Genomic DNA, 15,576 nt, shown 5'->3' with positions numbered 1-15,576 from the left:
CAAAAGATTTCTAGCAATGTGAAGGAAATAAATGGCAGCTTTGGATAATGAACAATCATCTCTTTTGGCCGAATGGACACATAGAAAACTTAAAAATCAGCACACCAATTTTAATGCATTCCATGCATGTATCGTTAGGTGCATGAACCCAATATGCATGCATCTTTACATCCATTGAATCTTCATGCATGAATCTGTCCAATTCACCTTCAAATTCGGCTGCACCAAAAAAACACACATGAACTTAATTAATTTCAAGCAAATTCAGCTGAACTAAATTAAAGTATAATGTGAACATCCTAAATAACATTGAGACAACTTAAATATTAACAAATCATAACACATAAATTCGGCTGGACAAATTTAAAACATGTAATAATTTAGACAAACTAAATGACATCAAGACATCTTTAATTTAACTAAATCAAGACATATTAAACACTTAAATTAATTAAGACATATTTAAAAGCTATAATGAAACTTATTTAAATGTTTATTTAAATGGTCTAAATTCCAGCATCAAATTAATTAGCTAGAACGAAATTCAGCTTCAAAGAAGTTGAATATGTCCAGCTCGTTTTTAAACTCCTTGCTATCATTTTCCTCAACCCGTTCCACCATTTCTAAAATAGCATCTTTGAATCGTTTAGCTCTAGCTCGCATTATTGGACCAATGGGTAGCTTGATGGCTTCTTGTTCGTTCTCCATTTGGTTCGTAGGCAAGCTCACATCAACGCACATCCTCCACGTTCCATCCTTCTTCGGAACTAGTAAAACAGGCACGGTGCATGGACTAAGGCTTTCACGCACATAGCCCTTTTCAAGGAGTTCATTTACTTGCTTTTGTAATTCTTTCGTCTCTTCAGGATTGCTCCGGTAAGCAGGTCGGTTTGGAATTGCGGCTCCTGGCACAAGATCGATTTGGTGTTCAATTCCACGAATAGGTGGTAACCCACTCGGGATTTCTTCCGGGAATACGTCTTGAAATTCCTGCAACACAGACAAAATAGAAGAAGGCAATTTGTCATCAAATTCGTTAGTGCCAAGCAAGCTCTCCTTGTACAAAAGAACCAACAATGGTTGTTTCAATAGCATCGATTTTCGAACTTCCCTCTCTTTTACAAACAAATTCTTTTTTTCAATCTCATCACTCATTTCTTTTTCTTTTGAATCACTCTCTCTTTTTTTATCACTCATCTTTTTGTTTTTCTTCTTTTCTTCACTCTTTTCTTTATTCTTTTCATTTTTTTGCTCACTCTCGATTTCTTTTGATTTTTCAATCGAACTCCTCATTTTGAGTTGATCTTCGTACACTTGTTTCGGTGATAACAGAGCTAGAGTCACCATTCGTCCCATATGTTTGAAAGAGAATCGATTTGTGTAACCATCATGAATTGCTCGCTTGTCGAATTGCCACGGACGTCCCAAAAGAAGATGCCCCGCATGCATCGGTACAACGTCGCACATCACTTCATCTTGATATTTTCCGATTGTGAATGAAATGAGCACTTGTTTTGTTCCTTTAATTCTCCACCATCGTTAAGCCATTGGAGTTTATACGGATGGGGATGTTTGGTGGTGGCCAATCCGAGTTTCTCCACCATCAACGTGCTAGCCACATTTGTACAACTTCCCCCATCGATTATCACGCAACAAATCTTACCTTGCACTTGACATCGCGTATGGAAGATGTTCTCGCTGTTGATCATTTTCGGCACCTTGCAAGGTGAGACTTCTTTTCACAACCAAGATTTCTCCATTCTCGGCTTGTTTGATGTCTTCCTCTTCTTTGAGTTGTTCAACAGCCTCGTTCTCTTGTTCACTTTCGGATTCAATTTCTCCATCATCTCGAACAAACATCGCATTTCGGTTCGGACATTGGCTTGCGATGTGGCCCCTTCCAAGACATTTGAAGCATTTGATGTCTCGGGATCTATTTGGTTGGGCATCCATCTTTCCTTTACTCGATTCGGCAATTGGTTTGTTGAATTTGGTAGCTCCACTTACTTCTTTATTTCGACTCGGCAAGTCTCGTTTGTTGGACCCTTGCCCCCACTTAGTCATAGAAGAAGTATTAGGGGAAGAACGGAATGTACCTTTTCTCTTTAATTGTTTTTCAACCTTTATGGCCATATGGACCATATCAATGACCTCAACATAATGGTGTAGCTCCACAATATTTGCAATATCTCGGTTAAGGCCGGCGAGAAATCAAGCCATGGTGGCTTCTCGATCTTCCTCCACATCGGCGCGGATCATGGCCACTTCCATTTCCTTGTAGTAATCCTCCACGCTTCGTTGGCCTTGAGTTAAGCTTTGGAGCTTTTGATACAACTCCCGGTGATAGTAAGCAGGAATGAATCGCTTTCTCATTATGGCTTTCATTTCCGCCCATGTAGACACGGGACGTTCGCCATTGCGTCTTCGGCTCATCGTGAGTTGATCCCACCATATTATGGCGTATTCGGAGAATTCTATAGCAGCTAACTTTACCTTCTTGCTTTCCGAGTAATTGTGGCACTCGAAAACTAACTCCACCTTCTTCTCCCATTCAAGATAGGCCTCGGGATCCGACCTTCCTTGAAAAGCAGGAATCGCCATTTTAATGTTTTTTAAATCATCATCGGTCCTCTCTCAATCTCTTGGTCCCCGTGCTCGTTGGCCTTGTCGCCTTGCACTTTGTCGCGAAGCTCGATCACTTTCAACGTCACTTGCTTCATATAGATATTTGCATGTTGCCATGGACGTTCTCGCTCTCTTCTCGGAATAGGAGGGGTGTTCGCACGTTGGCTTCGTTCCTCCATTTGTTCCATTCGTTCATAAAGGGAATCAAATTGAGGTTGGAACAAACGAGAAATTTCTCGCACGATTGCTTGAACTTGTAGATCGGGCACTCCGCCTCCGGGAATGTTTCTCCTTGGTTGAAGATTAACTCCTCCACCAGCGGCATTCGAGGCTCCTCCACTTGTTGCTCGTCGTTCCGGGCTCCTTGACATGATGATTAAAATTAAGAAAATATCCTCACCAAAAAAAAAACCTCACAATTCACTCACACGAAAAGAATTCACTCCTCTCGTGTTTCACTCTATTTTCGGCTTTTATCTTGATGTACTCTCTTGCCTTTTACCTCTCAAATCCAACTCTCGATATTCTGAAAAGCTACTTAGATTTATCCACACTTGTGGGTCGGCTTCAAGGGGTTTGCAAGGGAAAGTCGTAGGTTTAGGCTAGGCTCGAAAGAAAGAAAGGCTTAAGATGTGGCGTATAAAATGGATTCACTAATTGGGAATTTTTTTTAATAGCGTGAAAATTCACTAAAATGGGTATAAAGGAGTGTAGAATGTGATTTTAGAAAAAATTTTGTTGAAGTGTCTCGAGACTCTTTTTTTTTTTACGGATCTTTCACGTTCTTTTCGTCCGCACCTAGACCGTATGCAATTTTTTTTCATTTTTTTCGATTTTTTTTGAATCTACAATTTACGTACCTAAATTAACCAGCTCTGATACCAACTGATACGAGCTCGTTTCGTATGAAATAACGAGTCGTAATATTTTCTGATCGAAATTAGGTAGTGTCGGCCTTGAAATAAATTCAAGTCTTGGTGTTTAAAATTAAATGGCTTTGGAAAACGAGGGAGTTTGATGGAGTGTTGTTGCTGGATATTTCAATGAAAACAAGTCGAACCCTTATTAGCAAATAAGGACCCGGGGCTTAAGGGTTCAAAGAAAGAAAGGATTTTGGGATAAAACCGAGACCCTCTATTTAGCAAAATAGGAACCTACGGTATGAAGAACGCCACACCAATGGTGATAAGTTCGAAACAAAGTCAGATTGACGCCACTTGTTGAAGATAAGTCAATTTGAGCTTTGGAGAATAAAGAGAGTCAATTGCCTCACTAAAATGATATTTCATTCAGAAATTTGTCAAAAGTCCTTTTACAAGAAAATGAGTAACTATTTATAGCCTAATGCCTAATAGCCGAATGGACATATTCTAGACTTAGTTTCTAAGCAAACATTGAACAAAAATGGCCAATGTAGGTTCGGCTGAATGGTGACCATACATGAAGCTTCCATATTAAGCAAATGAATCTTGGGAATGCATGTAGCAGCTACATTCAGCTGATGAGCTTAATTGATCATTCAATAGGCAACTCTTGCTGAAAAATTATCAATAATAAAGAGGGCACTTGAACAGCCACATTAGGTGTGAATGGACGGTTTTGAAGAGCCTTAAAATGTGAACACCAAGAACCGAATGGCCAAAATGTATCCAGCAATGTGAAGGAAATAATGGCAGCTTGAAAAACTATCTCTTTAGCCGAATGGTCACTTAGAGAACTTCAATAATCAGCACACCATTTTTAATGTAGTTCATGCATGTATCATTAGGTGCATTGAATCCAACATGCATGCATCTTGCACACCACATTCGGCCAACCTTTCCCATGCATCTTCCACATTCGGCTGAACCTAAATAAAACAAATGAACCTCATTAATTTAACTCAATTCAGCTGAACATAATATGAACATACTAATTAACATTAAGCCGAATTAAATATGTACTAAACAAGACACATTAATTCGGCTGAACATAGTTAATTCATGTAATATATTCAAACAAATTAAATGACATCTAGACACCTTTAATTCAACCAAATCAACATATTAAACACTTGTAATAAATTAAGACATATTTAAAAGCTGTAATGAAACTTATTTAAATGCTTATTTAAATGGTCTAAAATTCCAGCAGCAAATTAATTAGCTAGAACGAAATTCAGCTTCAAAGAAGTTGAATATGTTCAGCTCGTTTTTAAACTCCTTGCTATCATTTTCCTCAACCCGTTCCACCATTGCTAAAATAGCATCTTTGAATCGTTTAGCTCTAGCTCGCGTTATTGGACCAATGGGCAGCTTAATGGCTTCTTGTTCGTTCTCCATTTGGTTCGTAGGCAAGCTCACATCATGAACCATTACCATTTCGTACCAAATCCCTTACCATTTCGTACCAATTCCCAAATACCAAAACGTACCAAAACCAAATACCATTTCTTAATTAATCCTAAACCGAACTCGACCATTCTAGTCATACCATTTCGACTTAAACCAAATCCATATCCAACTTTGCACGGACTTACTTTACTTCTTTGAACTCAAATATATTCTATCTTCTTCTTGTCTAATATACTTCTTCGTTTACGATCAGGAACTAAACGACTCGGGTTCAACTACTAAATCGAGGTCGTATCATTTGGTATCAGAGCTGGTAAAAACGAGAAGTACGAGCACTCGAAGTCAATTTGAAATAGGTACGTAAAAAAAAGAGTTCGAAAAAAAATTGCATACGGTTTAGGTGCGGACGAAAAGAACGTGAAAGATCCGTAAAAAAAAAAGAGAGTCTGGAGACACTTCAATAGAAATTTTTCCAAAATCTCATTCTACACTCTTTTATATCCCCCGTAGTGAAATTTCACGCAATTAAAAAAAAAGTGTTTCGAGTTTGTAAGTTTGGCATTCTCTTCTATTCATCTTCTAAGCCACACTTAGCCTAAAGCCTTTCTTGTTTCTTTTAGCCTACCCGTAACCTAACATCAATTCCTTGTAAAGCCATTTGAAGCCGACCCATTGAACTAAGACTAAGTGATACGGGGTTGCGCGCGGACCAAGATCGAGTTGCCAAGTCACGAGAAACTCCTACGAAAACCCTAAATAATTAGATCTGGAATGAAACAGAAAATTAAAAGATTAGATTTTTAAATTTTCAGATCTAAATAAAATCCCCAAATCAGCAAAGAATCAAATTGAGAATAGAAATAAGTGTTAGGGTTCTTGAAACCCTCAAGGAGATTGTGATTCTGCCCAATTGAACACCAAGATAGTTTTCCCCAAATTTCGACAATCTAATTTCACCCAAAAAGAGTATGGAAAAACCCTAGAAATTGGGGATTTTTGGGCTGATTCCTTAAGATAGAAAAAGGCTGAAAACACAATAAGAACAGAAAATAGATTAGATAATGATTCAGCACAAGTAGAAATAAAGAAAGAATTGACAGTAAGAAATTAAAAGATAAGTCCTAAGAAGCCTTGAAATCTCGAAAGATCTCACAACTCCCTTCAAACGGCTCTAATCTCCCCTCCAAAGAATATCAATGGCAAGAAGAAGGTTGAAGATGGCTCCCACAATCACAAGATTGTTAAAACAACTTCTAAAGAAAACTCAAGAGAAAAATCTTGGAGAAAACTCAAAGAAAATTCTGCTCTCAACAAATCTGAAATTTTAATAATAATGATAAGTGTTTAACAAGGTGGACAGTCATGCCTTTAAATAGGCCTTATTACTAGTCCTAATCTAATTAGAAAACTAAAATAAAAAAAACTCCTAATTATTTTAATATGGAAATTCGGTCAAAGGTCATTTTATCTGGGACTCTTGGACTGAATATTGACATAAAAATTTAAACTAAGTAAATAAATAAATAAATAAATAAAAATAAAAATAAAACTTTACAACTTGGGCCACTTTGACAATTTGGCCTGATTTTAACTAAGTATGGATGGATTTCTTGATTGGGCTGGGAATTTGCTTATTGGGCCTCGCCTTCAAGAATTTGGGCTTTTGTGACTCGTATCATTCCCCCCTTCCTCAAAAAGATTCGTCCTCGAATCTAAAAAATCAAATGAACTCGACTTTCCTCTATCGACGGGACTAATGGCAATTGAGTCCACTGAAAAGAATAGCCATGAGATAGTAAATAGCAACGGAAACAAGCTTGTAGTCCAATCATAAGCATAACAGAATAGGTATAACGTATGTGAATGGACAGATTCAGATTACCATGCAAACAATCTAATTTACTCACCACTGCCTCGTCAAATATTTGAAACAAAGATGGACATGTTTTAAGGCATTCAGTCGTCTCACATTGTTCCCACAAACCATGAATAAATTGCGAGTAATAAATCAAATGGTAAACATAATCGTCACAAGTAGGTATTTGAAAAGATTCACATGGTTCACAGAGTTGCATAATCATACCATGCATTAATCGACGGTCTATAGATTCACTCACACATGCATTATCAAAAACAAGAATCTTTTTATCAACCATCAAAACAGATAGATCATCAATAAATAAAATAGGACAGTCAAGCACGTTTCGATCTAAGTGTTCATCAACACGATCTTTATCACTATCCGAGGAGTACAAAAGTGTTTCAAAGGTTTCAAGCATCTTACCTCGATAAGCAGAAGAATAAGGGTCGATTTTACCTTTTTCATTTAAAACAAACCTTCGCTCATCGGGGGCATAGTGTAGTCGAATCTCCGTTGTTGAGTTAACCTTTGTCAAATGGAACTCAAACTTCATGTACAACCACATAAACTGTTTAAGGCACGAATATAAATTGAAAACAAATTTGGAAAATTTCGTTACCTTATTCTCCAAAACAGATTTGGACAAATTCGAGGATTTTACACAAGGTAAATCAAGAGAATAACAAATCACGCTTCTTTTCGTAATGACTTTATCAACCACAATCGAAGAGTAACAATTAATCGGATCAAAATGAGGGGATCTTTTAAGAACTAAGTCACCAAAAGTTTTATCAATAATTTTCAAATCTGCACTGGACTCGGTTTCTAAAATTTCCTTACCTTGCTTACCTTTGGGATCATGTAGTGTGATTTCATCTTTGCTTAAGTTGATCGTATGAAAGCGTCTTTCATTTGAGAGGTATTGAAGTTGAAAGTTATCTTTCGATCTTTCGGGAACCTGAAAAGTAGCAACACAAGAAAAATTCATATCTTGGTTAGTGGAAACATTCCTATCTACCCTTTCCACGTCTTTTTCTTTTGTTTCTTTTTCTAATTCATTTTCTCTTCTTTCTTCAATTTCTTTTTCACTCTCAATCTCTTTTTGCTCTTTTTCATTCTCTTTTTCTTTTTCCTCACTTGTTTTAACAGAATTTTTCAGTTTGATTTGGTCCTATGGACTTGTTCCAGAGTGAGCGGCACTAAGGTGAGTTTCTTTCCTTGATGCTTGAAAGAATACCTATTGGTACGACCATCGTGAGTGACTTTTCGATCTAGTTGCCACGGTTCTCCTAGCAACAAATGGCAGGCTTGAATAGGCATTACGTCGCACACAACTTCGTCTTGATACTTACCGATAGAAATGGCGATGCGCACTTGTTGAGTGACCCTAAATTGGCCTTCGTTGCTAAACCCTTGTAGTTGATAAGGTTGTGGATGCTTGGTAGTGGTTAAGCAAAGCTTTTCCACCATCGTCGTGCTGGCTATGTTCGAGCAACTTTCACCATCAATAATAACTCTACAAAGCTTACCTTGTATGTGGCAGCGAGTATGAAAGAGATGTTCTCGTTGCTGCTCGCTCTTTGGTTTTGCCAAAGATGATTGTCCATGATCATGACAATCATCATCCATTCTAGGGACACGTTGAGGGTTGCACCTATGGGGCTGGTTATCCCTATCTTCCTTAATTGGATCTCGATATTGATGTTTTTGATTCACTCGTACCTCATTCAAAGTAGTATTCAATGCTTGAAGTGTAGCATTTATTTGTGTGATTGCAGCAGTATGTCTGTCTAACTGTTGTTGGACTTGCATAAGTGCATCATTATTATCACCTTTAGACATCTTCAAAACCTGTAAAAAATAAACACTCAACACTCAAAAATAAAAGTTAGCAAACCTCACCATTAATCACTCAAAAAGAAAAATCAAATTCTCAATGAGGTCGAATTCAATCTTGTGAGTTCTTTATCAGAGTTTATATCAACCAATTAGAGAGTGTGAACCAAACTACCAAAGAATCCTAATTTGCACTAGGATGCCAAAAATTGACGAGACACCAAGTGATTCGTGTTGCACCGAGGAAGGATTTGCACACTTTAAATCCTACTAACACAAGAAACAAGAAGATGTTAGATATTTTAAAAGGATAATAAAAAGCAAACAAATGAAAACCTACAGCTAAGAATCAATAAAAATTGCTGAAAACAGAAAACCCGAAAAACTGTGGAGTAACTTGACAACTTCGTTCGAGGTGTTCCTGATCTCAAAAAATCACAAAATTAAATCTCGAATGTCCTTAAATATTTAATTTTTGGTCTGGAAAGTTTGGGCACCAAACTCAACCCGCTGAATTTTTTTTAAATTTTTATTGGATTTCGTCTTTTTTTCGATTTTTTTGACTTTTTGACTGATTTTTTTGCGGGAATAATTTTTTTATATTCAATCACAGTGCCAAACACATGTATGTAAAATTTCAGATCAATCGGACAACGTTTACCCACTCAAATGAATTTTTTTGAACAATTTTTCTGGGTAAAACTGCTGTTTATGCTTTAAAAAATAGAGATCAGTTTAGAAATCAACCAAGAACACCCAAAACGCCCAAAATCTGATACCAAATGATACGGGGTTGCGCGCGGACCAAGATCGAGTTGCCAAGTCACGAGAAACTCCTACGAAAACCCTAAACAATTAGATCTGAAACGAAACAGAAAATTAAAAGATTAGATTTTTAAATTTTCAGATCTGAAATAAAATCCCCAAATCAGCAAAGAATCAAATTGAGAATAGAAATAAGTGTTAGGGCTCTTGAAACCCTCAAGGAGATTGTGATTCTGCCCAATTGAACACCAAGATAGTTTTCCCCAAATTTCGACAATCTAATTTCACCCAAAAAGAGTATGGAAAAACCCTAGAAATTGGGGATTTTTGGGCTGATTCCTTAAGATAGAAAAAGGCTGAAAACACAATAAGAACAGAAAATAGATTAGATAATGATTCAGCACAAGTAGAAATAAAGAAAGAATTGACAGTAAGAAATTAAAAGATAAGTCCTAAGAAGCCTTGAAATCTCGAAAGATCTCACAACTCCCTTCAAACGGCTCTAATCTCCCCTCCAAAGAATATCAATGGCAAGAAGAAGGTTGAAGATGGCTCCCACAATCACAAGATTGTTAAAACAACTTCTAAAGAAAACTCAAGAGAAAAATCTTGGAGAAAACTCAAAGAAAATTCTGCTATCAACAAATCTGAAATTTTAATAATAATGATAAGTGTTTAACAAGGTGGACAGTCATGCCTTTAAATAGGCCTTATAACTAGTCCTAATCTAATTAGAAAACTAAAATAAAAAAAACTCCTAATTATTTTAATATGGAAATTCGGTCAAAGGTCATTTTATCTGGGACTCTTGGACTGAATATTGACATAAAAATTTAAACTAAGTAAATAAATAAATAAATAAATAAAAATAAAAATAAAACTTTACAACTTGGGCCACTTTGACAATTTGGCCTGATTTTCAACTAAGTATGGATGGATTTCTTGATTGGGCTGGGAATTTGCTTATTGGGCCTCGCCTTCAAGAATTTGGGCTTTTGTGACTCGTATCACTAAGTCACTACGAGTCGCTTACGAAATCACGAGAGGAAAGTGAGTGGTAAAAGGCACGAGAGTTACATCAAGTTAAAAGCCGAAATTGAGTGAAACACGAGTGGAGTGTTTATTCTTTCTGTGAGAGATTTTGTGAGGGTTTTGCTGTGAGGTTTTTATTTACATGTCTCAAAGTCCTGATGTAAGGCCGTGATGAAGGCCGTGATGCGACGTCGTTTCATTCCCTCCTACTATCATCGGGAACTCTATCAAAAGCTTCAAAATCTCACTCAAGGTTCAAAGAGTGTTGAGGATTATTTCAAAGAGATGGAGATCGCAATGATCCGAGCCGATGTCCAAGAAGATCGTGAAGCAACAATGGCGCGATTCCTTGCTGGTCTCAACCGAGATATCGCTAACATTGTGGAACTCCAACATTATGTTGAGATAGTGGACATGGTACACATGGCCATTAAGGTGGAGAAGCAACTCAAGCGAAAGAGTACCACTCGAAGTTTTCCTACCCCAAGCACAACTAGATGGAGGCAAAGTTCGAGTAAAACTAATCCACCAATCCGTGCCAAAGAGCCAATGGTGCCTACCAAAGCAAACAAACCTATGGGCGATACGAGCAAAGGTAAGGCAACCGATTCATTTGCTAATCGTTCAAGAGATATTAAGTGTTTTAAGTGCCTTAGAAGGGGCCATATTGCGAGTCAATGTCCCAATCGCAATGTCATGGTGGTTCGAGCAAATGGAGAAATCGAATCGGAGGAGGAAGAACTTGAAGACGAGCCCAAAATTGTTTCTGAAAACGATGAAGAAGTTGAACACGCTCTTGATGGAGAACTCCTCGTTGTTAAAAGAAGTCTAAGCATCCAAAGCATCGACGATGAACAACAACGAGAGAACATCTTCCATACTCGTTGTCAAGTACAAGGAAAGCTATGTAGTGTCATCATCGATGGAGGAAGTTGTACGAACGTAGCGAGCACTCTCATGGTGGAAAAATTAAATCTACCAACCACCAAGCATCCAACTCTGTACAAACTTCAATGGCTCAACGATGGAGGAGAGTTAAAAGTGACAAAGCAAGTTCTAGTCTCCTTTTCCATTGGAAAATATTCCGATGAAGTGCTTTGCGATGTTGTTCCGATGCACGCGGGTCACTTGTTATTGGGCCGTCCATGGCAATTCGATCGTCGAGTTATGCACGATGGTTACTCAAATCGATATTCTTTCAAGCATCTGGGGAGAAATGTAACCTTAGCACCATTGACGCCAAAGCAAGTTTATGAGGATCAACTTAAGTTGAAAAATTCTGTAGATCAAATGAGAGAAAAAGAAAAGAGCGAAAATACAAAAGAAAAGAAAAATGAAAAAAAAAAGAAAATTCAAAAAAAGAGAATGAAAAGAGAGCGATAAAAGAAAAAGAAGAAAAAGAAAAAGTGAGTGAAAAATTGAATGTCTTTGCAAAAGCAAATGATGTTCGAAAAGCGTTTTTGGCAAAACAATCGATCCTTGTACTTATGTATAAGGAAAATTTGTTTAATACTAACGACTTATCCGGAGATCCCCCTTCTTCTGTTCTGTCTCTCTTGCAGGATTTCAAAGACGTTTTTCTGGATGAAGTGCCAAGTGGTTTGCCACCACTTCGTGGGATTGAGCACCAAATCGATTTTATGCCCGGAGCTGTTATTCCTAATCGGCCAGCATACCGAACCAATCTCGAAGAAACCAAAGAGCTTCAACGTCAAATCAACGAACTCATGGAAAAGGGCTATATTCGAGAGAGCCTTAGCCCATGCGCTGTACTGGTTTTGTTGGTACCAAAGAAGGACAGAACGTGGCGCATGTGCGTCGATTGCCGTGCCGTAAATAAAATCACCATCAAGTATAGGCATCCCATACCGCGTTTAGATGATATGCTCGATGAGTTAAGTGGTGCCAAGTTATTCTCAAAAATTGATCTCAAAAGCGGATACCATCAGATTCGAATGTGCGAAGGTGACGAGTGGAAAACCGCTTTTAAAACGAAACATGGTTTGTATGAATGGTTGGTAATGCCATTCGGCTTAACCAACGCCCCTAGCACTTTTATGAGACTTATGAACTATGTTTTACGAAATTTCATTGGAAGTTCTTAGAAAAGAGACTTTGTATGCTAATCTTAAAAAGTGTACATTTTGTTCTGACAAAGTTATCTTTTTAGGTTTCGTGGTTAGCTCGGAGGGCCTCGAAGTAGATAGCGAAAAGATTAAGGCGATTCAAGAATGGCCGAGACCGACGAGCATAAGCCAAGTGCGAAGCTTCCATGGCCTAGCAAGTTTCTATAGGCGATTTGTACCCAACTTTAGCACGTTGGCTGCACCGTTGACAAGCACTATCAAGAAGAATTCGACTTTTCATTGGGGCGAAGAGCAAGAAAATTCTTTTAATATTATTAAAGATTGTCTTACTAAAGCTCCGTTGTTAGCACTGCCTGATTTTTCTAAAACATTTGAAATTGAGTGTGATGCCTCAGGTGTTGGAATAGGTGCCGTGCTAACTCAAGACGGAGGCCGATCGCTTACTTTAGTGAAAAGTTGAATGGTGCCGTGCTAAACTACCCCGTTTATGACAAGGAGATGTATGCACTTATCCGCGCTCTCGAGACTTGGCAACATTATTTGTGGCCAAGGAGTTCGTGATCCATTCGGATCATGAAGCGTTAAAGCACATTAAAGGACAACACAAATTAAACAAACGCCATGCTAAGTGGGTAGAGTATTTGGAGTCATTTCCCTATGTCATTAAGTATAAAAAGGGTAAGGAAAATATCGTAGCTGATGCTCTTTCAAGAAGGTATACCCTTTTGTCGTATTTGGACTCTAAACTGCTTGGTTTTGCATTGTTAAAAGATTTATATCCTGCTGATGATGATTTTGGAGAAATATTTGTTGCTTGTGAAAGTATTGCTATTGATAAGTTTTATAGGAGCGACGGGTTCCTTTTTAGAGAAGGAAAATTATGTGTGCCGCGGAGTTCCATACGAGACCTATTAGTACATGAGGCGCATGGCGGAGGCCTTATGGGCCATTTTGGCGTTGGAAAAACCTTAGCAACCCTCCAAGAGCATTTTTATTGGCCGAAAATGAAAAGGGACGTTGAACGAGTGTGTGCGCGATGTGTGACGTGCAAGAAGGCCAAATCCAAGATTAAGCCGCACGGGTTGTATACGCCGCTCCCTATACCCGACGCACCTTGGGAGGACATTTCCATGGATTTTGTCCTTGGATTGCCTAGGACTAAAACGGGGAAGGACTCTATTTTTGTTGTTGTTGATCGCTTTTCCAAAATGTCTCATTTTATTTCTTGTTCAAAAACTGATGATGCCATTCACATTGCTAATCTTTTCTTTAAGGAAATTGTTCGTTTGCATGGCATCCCGAGGACGATTGTTTCTGATCGAGATGCGAAGTTTTTGAGCCATTTTTGGAGATCGCTTTGGGGAAAGCTTGGAACTAAGTTGTTGTTTTCAACCACTTGCCACCCCCAAACAGATGGACAAACGGAAGTGGTCAACCGAGTGCTATCAACTTTGTTACGAGCCATCATACGAAAAACCTTAAGTCGTGGGAGGAGTGTTTGCCACATGTAGAATTTGCGTATAATCGATCCGTTCACTCGGCAACTAAACACTCTCCTTTTGAAATTGTTTATGGATTTAATCCGTTAACTCCTTTAGATTTAGTATCTTTACCTAACGATCAACTTATTCATGCAGATGCTAAAAAGAAGGCCGAATATGTAAAGGAGTTACATCGGAAAGTTCGAGCCAACATTGAAGCAAGAACCGAAAGTTATGCTAGGAAGCGAACAAGGGTCGTAAAAGAATTATCTTCGAACCTGGTGATTGGGTTTGGGTTCACATGAGAAAGGAACGTTTTCCCGCCCAACGAAGGTCAAAGCTACTACCGCGTGGTGATGGCCCTTTTCAAGTCTTGGAACGAATCAACAGAATTCTTATCGACTTGATCTACCAGGTGAGTATAACATAAGTGCAAGTTTTAATGTCTCTGACTTATCCCCTTTTGATGCAGATTCCGATTTGAGGGCAAATCGCTTTGAAGAGGGGGAGGATGATACAGCCACGCCTCAAGTCCAACCTAGCTCGAGCAAGGAGCCTTTGGAGCTGCCTCAAGGTCCAATCACCCGATCACGAGCTAAACAATTCAAGGAGGCTGTTTCGGCCTTAGTAGATCAAGTTTGGGGCGAGACTTTGGTTGGACGCATTGATGAAGCTTGGACAAACTCGATGAGCCTTCCTTGCACTTTGTTACGAGCTGAATTAAGCTCCACTTCAGCTCATTAAATTCAAACCAGCTCAAAATTAGCTCAAAATAACTTAGTCAATCATATAGTAGCTGAAATAATTAATTGAGTTAGTTAAATTAGTTATTTACAAGCTTAATTAATTTTCGTTATTAAATTGGTCTTAAATCTGGTCAAACTTAATTATGCATGATTAATTGTGTTTTCTTATATGTTATTAAGTCAAATTAAATTCCTACAGCTCATAAATAAGTCTTAATACATGTTTTAATGTGTCTTGTCCAAACTGAATTAATTAGACTTAGTTTAATTAATTGAGTTTTGTTTTAATTATTTGGATTAATGTTGTCTAAATTTCGTTTTTAATATGATTCAGCTGAATAATGATCAACTAAATTCATTTGTTCATGTGTGTAGGTTGGCCGAATGTGGGTGGAAGCATTTAAGCTAGGTGCATGCATCATAGGTTCAATGAATGTGGCGTTACATGCATGAGGAATGTTCAGCTGATTTTAAATGATTCAAGAACCAGCATAATGCCGTTCACACATGAAGTTCACACTCTTGGCTTTTCGGTTTTGGAATGTTCACACACAAAGACTCTTTGAAACCGAGTGTTCACACTTCATTTGGCCATTCAAATCCCTCTTAATGGCTGGTCACTTTTCAGCAAAAGCTACAAATTAAATGAGCTTATTTATGCACATTGACCGAATCTAGCTCATCCATGCACCATTCAAGTTGTCCAAGGTTCAATGTGAATTCTAGAAGCTTTCCAAGTTCAGCCGAACCTAGCCAAGCCATTGAAGAATTCATTAGCTTAGTTTTTAAGAAAATGTATGTGACTATCCG

At 38.1% G+C, this 15,576-nt stretch overlaps 1 pseudogene; it reads left to right on the top strand.

The window, feature by feature from the left end:
- Positions 1 to 14,653, top strand: part of LOC121217946 (uncharacterized) — a 45,455-nt pseudogene extending 30,802 nt beyond the window's left edge.
- Positions 14,654 to 15,576: the final 923 nt, after the last annotated feature.

Source organism: Gossypium hirsutum, chromosome A03 (assembly GCF_007990345.1).
Source record: "Gossypium hirsutum isolate 1008001.06 chromosome A03, Gossypium_hirsutum_v2.1, whole genome shotgun sequence".
NCBI classification, from domain to species: Eukaryota; Viridiplantae; Streptophyta; class Magnoliopsida; order Malvales; family Malvaceae; genus Gossypium; species Gossypium hirsutum.
Note: the sequence above shows the minus strand (reverse complement) of the source record. Positions and strands in the feature narration are given on the sequence as shown.